A 7,062-nucleotide genomic window follows, 5' to 3' on the forward strand; every position below is an offset into this window, starting at 1 on the left:
GGATAAACAAAGCAGCCCCCACAGCAGGACCTGCAAAATCTGAGTGGGCACTTGCCAAGATGAAGATGAACTTTGTACCCCAAAGACCTGGTGCTGAACCACACAAGAGCCCTGGACTCTACAGTGTCCCTGCAAGTGCACTGGCTTCCTGAGAGAGGGAAAGAGGCAGAAATGGGTTGGAGGAGGTGAAACTGGTTGTTAATGATAACTGCTAAAGTACCCTGAACTCTCCTGCTGCCAACGTGCTGGTGGAAACCTTGTACAGTTGAGAAATTCATAAGAATCTTCTTGCTGCTTCAACAAGGACTCTCCTGGCTCAGATGTAGAATTTAACAGGGCTTTTGGAGGTCATTTCATGCTCTAATAGCCAAGAGGAGATATCTTCATCCTTTAACTTTGCTTCCCCTTCGTTGGATGAGCACTCTTGCCATTGACATTGGAGAAACTCCTTGAACATCCTGGAGACACACAGGGTCTTGTAAAATTGTGCCAAACTTCAAACTAGGATGAGCCAAATTGACAAAGGCCGCATTCAGTGAGGGCTGAACCGTGATGGGCATCATTAGCTTGGAGATAGGCTTGTTCTGAGGAGCACGGGGCTGTAAGCAGGTTTTGGAGGTTAGAAAAGGCCTTTCAGGGGGTGGAGTGGTTGCTTCTGCTTGCTATAAAAAGCCTGGGCTTGGGAATGTCTACATGGGCCGGCTCTAAGCAGGGCATTAATGCAGTTGTCGCTAAAATTGGAACGAGTCCCTCCCTATGTTCCCAGTTGCAACTGTAACACAGATAATAAATAACATTGAAATCCCACGTTAGAAATTTGCCTCCTTAATGCTTGATACGGTCACACCCATGGAAACAAAAAATCTCCAGGAGAGGAGTCCTGTAGGAGTGGTGCTGTGGGGTCCCAACCCAATGGACACTGAAGTGTGGGGTTAAGTCCTCCTGAGCACATTTTCCTTTCCTTTTAGAAAGTAGATTAAGGTTTTGCTGACCCTATAAATGGAGGAAGGAGAGAAAGCAGAGGATCAGTTCTTTATTTCTTCTCCTGTGTTTTAAGACACCTGGAAGAGATGAACTCAAGCAGACTGCACAAGTCAAGGTACCCAGATTTTCCATTTGGAGATGAATTCCTCCCAGTTTTATGTGTTAAAATGAGGGGGTTTTTTGAGATGGTGAAGTGTGTGATGCTGGACACCAGCACGATGCTCCAACAGCTGTTGGGTGGACACAGCACTTTGGGCTTCAAGTGCTGATGATGCTTAAGGATATCTGTGTTGTACTATGGCTAAAAGAGCAAACCATGACAATATTCCTAAAAGTTTGGGTGTCCTGTGAGGATATGAACTATAGAGAAATTACTGGTGTGGTTAGAAATTCCAGCTACATTGTAAGATACAGGAGTATATTCTTGATAATTATCAAGTACTTGCGGATCACTGGAAGTGACTGCTCTGCAAAGGGCCTTACTTTTCCATGTTTAGAGCATATACCTTCAAAAATATTAGTTTAGGTATTACATACCCCCTTTGAAAAAATTCCCTTGTAGGCGAGAATAAAACTTACAAAAAGGCTGTTACAGAGATCATCAACTCTCTATTAGATAGCTTGGAATATGCTCCACTAGCACCAGAGTTTAGTCTTCTCCAACTTACTGTAGAGGATTTGACTGTATCTTGCTGATCCATCCACATTTTAATTTCCTCTGCACGGATACATATTGCAGGATGCTGGAAATCCCCAAGCCCACTGGAGCTGCAAGACTGGATGTTTCATCCTGTAACACCAATAAAATGTTAATGCATACTAATAGCAACAGCAAAGGGGTTTATGGAGCGAGCTTGGAAGTATTTTATAATTGGTAGGGTATCTGTGTCTCAGAGAATTTGGGGTTAGAGTCATCAAGTATTGCACTTTGTCAACACAGGAAAAGAAAAACCCTCAAATATACCTCAAACCTACTAATTTTTATAATTAAAAGGGAAAGATGGGAAATGAATCCCTGGGGAGAGAGTCAAACATAAATTTCATGAAGATGAGAGAGCTGCCACTGGTCAGGATGGATTTGGGATCTGTGTGTTCAGTTGCCTGCTCTACCTAGAGACGCACTGTGACCTTACCTGAGGACACTGCCTCGCTTTCCCACCTGGAGACCAAGGATAAAAACACCACCCTGCTGTACAAACCCAGTGAACCTGGGCATGGGGTGACATAAATACATCAGTAAGATGAAATCCAGGGAGCTGACCAGGAGTTGGTTTCCAGCAGCTCGTTGTGTGTCCTCTCTGCCCAGCCTGGTGGTGTGATCCTATTTACTGCGACCTAAGGTACCAAGACCAAGGAAAAATTGAAACTGGGGTCAGAGGGACCAGATTTCTTCCCTCTTGCAGGGTTTCCATTTGCCAATCTTTGGTTGCATCCCTTACTCTGCCTATTCCAAGCAGGTGTCTGGGTGCTCTGGTCACTGCCTGTGGTGGTGAGGACCATGGGACAAAGAAAGGAGATCACACCCTATCTGGAGCACGGCGTGGGAATTGCTGATGCACCCTGGCTAGCATTTGGCTCCCCTTCTCTTCCCACCAGATTGAAGCATGAGGTCTCCATGGTCTATGGGCAGTAAGGGAAGAGCCTGGATGGCCATAGTGCTGCTTGTTATAATAGATGTGCTCCAAAACCTGAGGATTTTCCCGAGTTAACAGATTCCAAGCCCAGGAATAAGCCAGAGGCACTGCCTGACCCTGCAGGCACCAGTGGGCTGAGCTGAAGGAGCTTTGGATGTGAGTGTTCCTGAAACGATCTAAGGCTGAGTTAATCCAGTGATAACTCCAGGGGGAGAAACTGGAGGCTCAATCCTCCCCCTCATCTCTTGTGTGACTGAGCCAAGGGCACAGCACCACGGAGCCTGGGGTTTCCATGTCCTGGCTTTTCAGCTGTCCTTCCCTTCTGGTGCATATGGGAGTGGAAGAGGCAGGGTGCTCATGGTGCTATGGGGACAACAAGCTGGGGGGAGATGGGTGGTGGAAGACAGCAGACACAGAGCCTGGGTATGGGGGTTCTTCTCTGGCCCTGAGCTTTCCCCAGGCACTCTAGGTTCTGCTTCACCCCTGTGCAGGGTCATCCCACATCCCAACCCGAGTCCTACTGGAAGCTGTCTGCAGAGCTTTCCCTTGCCTCACACCATCACGGGGCTGGTGAGGGTGAAGCCTTGTCCCTTTGCATGTATTTTAGGCTGCTGTTTCCTCTCCAGCACCAAAGCAAACAGAAGGGTGAGTTGCTGGAATGCCCTTCCCTGAGCTGTGCATCCGAACAGCCCCGTCCCTCTGCTGGGGGGGAGGTGATCGGGAGATCTCCGAATCCTGAGCGCTCTCTGCCAGGCAGGCAGCACCGGGCTGCGCTGGCAGCCGTGAGAGGAGGAGGAGGAGGAGAAGGAGGAGGAGTGGGCATGGGCAATGGTTGGTGTTTTGTTCATCCTCACCAGGGAGAAGAGGAGAAACAAAAGCAGGAGCAGCGCGGGGCACTTGGGCTGGCTGGGCGAGGAGGAGACAAAAATAATTGTGCAGAAATTCATCGGGGAGCTTGAAAAAGGGTGATTTTGTGAGCAAACAGTCAGCTCCCAGCGCAGAACTTCCCAGTCTCCAATTTCAAAATTCCATTCACATCAACATCCACTTTCATGTTGCAAAACCTGGGGAAAAAGGGAGGGAAAAAAATATGCAGCTTTACACATTTCAATGCAAAAGTCTCATTTTGGTGAGGAAAAGAGGGAGAAAGCACTGCTTTGGGGGTCCTTTATTAGAAATCGAGCTCCCAGAATGGAAATGTGGAAATAATCAGGGACCTGAGGCTGGTGGGGTCACCCCAAAGCTGCTCCTGTCTGTTGGGGCTGAGCCCAGTTGGGGTCATGAAGTGGCTGCTGGAGCTTCCCATATGGGAAAGGTAGGAGCAGGGGCAGGGTGCAGGTGCTATGCTCTGGCACGTAGGAGTCCTCACTCATGGGTTTGGGACAACAGGTATGGGGGGAAAACATATGGATTCAGCCCAATGGGGGACCTGCCAGCCAGGCAAGAAGGGGCAGCTTCAGTCCCAGAAAAAGGAGGAGGATTGCAAGGAGCAGGAATGATCCACAGCAGCATCATGGATGTGGGGGTTTCCCTGGGAAAACCCTTTCCTCTCCTCTGGGCAGAAGCATAGATGGGGTTAATGCTCTGTCTCATTCCCTGCAGGTGTGGGACAGGTGATTCTGCTCAGCTGGACCAGTCATGGGGCCAGGAGTGAAGATAAAGAGCAGGTTTTAGAGGGGACTCCTCTGTCTATGCTCCTTTATTTATAACACCTGGAGTCAGTCAGTGTTTTCCCTGAGGAAAGGAGCCAGGGCAGCTCTGCCTGGACTCTGCCTCTGGGGTTGGTCATCTTCTCTCCATGCCAACCTCCATGTGCTGTTTGGCATTGGCTGAGATCTTGGATGAAGCTCCTGCCTGGCATAGAAATCCCAGAGAGCCACTCTGCTGGAAATGTCTTTTGCCCTGAGAAGCAGCTGGAGAAGCCCTCAGCCTCTAAAGGTCAGCAGTGCTGCAAAGCAGCCCCAGGTCCCTCTGCAGGTGACCAGGACCATCACTGGCAGCACAGCCCCCTCACCCAGGAGCAGCAGTGACACCACAGGAGCCAGTGCTTAGGAGAGCAGTTAATCCCACCACTGGCTTAGGGATTTTGCTTGGCTGAGCTGTGTAAGTCCCAATGTGGAGCAGTTAGCAGCTGGTTTTCCTCATTTCCCAGCTTGTGGGGGCAGCAGATCCTTCTCTGTAGACCCCTCATTGTGTTTCTCTGATGGAAAGGTGGCTGAGGGGGTCTGTGCACCCCAACTCTGCTGCAGAGCTCTGCCCAGCTTGTGTCCCTGGGGTGCCAGTAAACCCCTAAATCATTTGGCATTAGTGTCTTCTGAATGCTGAGGGAGGTTTTTTTGCTCCTGCTGTACACCCAAGCTCCTCGTGCGTCGATGGTGGTGGCAGAGTGTTGCTGAGATGGCTGCTCTGTGCTTAGCGGCTGCTGCTTCTGTGAAAAGTGCTTTTTACTCTAATTTTTCTATTGTGCTGTTTTTGCTGTTCGATGTGAGGGACAGCAGCTTCTGGCACACAACAGACTGCTCCCAACTTTCCCACCGCGTGCTGGTAAATCCAGGGCAGGCTTAACTCAAGGAGCAACATTAATCATCAAATCTATAAGCAGGATATAGAAAGGCCAAGTGTGAATAATTACTGCTCAGGTGCTAATCACCCAGGCCCAGACCAAACCCAACACATTAAACAGACTGCTAATGGCAGTGGCCTCTCGACCACGTCCTGGGTCCCCCATTGCTCTCCTACTGCTCTCTCTGCAGAGGACTCCTACAAACATCTGCCAGCACGTGCAGATCCCAAAATATTCTTCTGCTCGTTCATGTTTAAGCTGGGGAGATGAGATGGGAGGGATCTGATTCAAAATCAACAGATGGAAGGAAGGACAGATAAGTCCTGAGCTGGGTTCTGCAGAGCACAAATTTGCTCTCCTGAGGATGGGCTGCTGGGACTGGATATGGGCTTGTTCTTGGCACTTGTGGTTTAGGAGGATATGGAGCTGCTCCAGCTGTGGGTCAGCACCTGGGAATTGGTGCTTGGCTCATGGTGTGAGGGTGGGTTTTCCTCAGGTAGATGCCCAACCTCCTCCTGGGAGCTGGGGGTGAGCTGGGCTGGCAGCCTGGGAGAGGAGAGGGTCAGTTCTCCATCACTCCACCAAGGATGTGTCTATCCTTGTCCCTCCTGGTGCAGACAGACCTGTTGGATGTGCAGTGACATCCTCCTCCAGGCTGAGCTGCTTCAGTGGCACGAGGACTTGGCTGAACCCCTGGTTTTGGCACTGGGCTTGGTCTGTTACTCCCTAATGCCAGATCTGAGCCCTCTGAGCGCCAGCGGGGTGTTGGGGGTGCAGGGCAGAGCCCTGTGACCAAGGGGTTTGTGCTGACCCTCTGCTATTGGTGGGCCTGGCAGCCACCTCTGCAATTGCCTCTGGGTCAGGGAAATGAAGCGAGATCTGGGCCCTCCTGGGTTCCAGAGGCAGCTGCCAGGTGCCTTCTGCCCTTCCTGCCCGCCCTGCCGAGGGCAGCTCACGGGAAAAGCGCACTGGGCTCAGGTGCTGCTCCAGCCTCGGGTTGAATTTCTGCCTCTGTTACCGGAGGCAGCGTCTCTGCTCGGGGCGGGGTGACTCTTTCCCCAGACCAAGGGGGTTCAGTGTGGTGATACTGAGGACACCACAAGCAGCCGATCTGCTTGTGGAGAGCATTTTGCACTGGGAATGGAAAGCCACAGCTGTCTTGCAGCTGGCGGTGTGTGCACAGAGCCGGCTCCCTCTGCCTTGGCACACTGCAGGGCTCCCCTGGCTCCCCTCACTCTCCCCATCTCTCACCTCCTGCGGTTCTGTGCCAGCCACACTCCACTCGTCCCTTCCAGAGGAGCCCTCTGTGCTCCAGAGCTGCCGGGCACAAAACGCTGGCGATGCCCGTTCACCCCCAGCTGGGAGAGCGCTGAGGGGAGAGAGGACATGGAAGGATTTTTAGGGTCAAACTCTTTAGTATCAGCTAAAAGTCGGGCAGTGCTGGGGTCGGAGCTGGCGTGGGGACAGGCGCTGACAGGGGAGCAGAGCTCACAGCTGGGTTGGGGAGTGCAGCGGTGGCATCTGAGCTCCCTCAGATTTTGGGTTCTCCACCCTGCTCCAGCCCATCTGTTCTGCATCTCTCACCGGAGCCAGGGACCCGAGGGGTGGGGGGCGAGGTGTGCTGGGCGCCTACTGACACACTGGGGGGGGCACAGCCCCTTCCCCGCAGCACCCAGGGGGTTCAGCCGGTTTGTGAAGGGATCAAAACATTTTGTGCCTGGGAGACGAGGAGCGTGTGCGAGAGTGAGGATGGGCTTGTGTTGGGGGTGCAACCTTCCCCTGTCACCTCCCTTCTAGCCTGAATGCTTCTGCCATCATGATTAATTTATCAGGTACTTATGAATATGCAGATGAGACTCTGGTTTCCAGGCTCTGCTTTCA

The sequence above is a fragment of the Zosterops lateralis genome, assembly GCF_965231275.1.
Source record: "Zosterops lateralis genome assembly, chromosome: 20".
Taxonomy (NCBI): Eukaryota; Metazoa; Chordata; class Aves; order Passeriformes; family Zosteropidae; genus Zosterops; species Zosterops lateralis.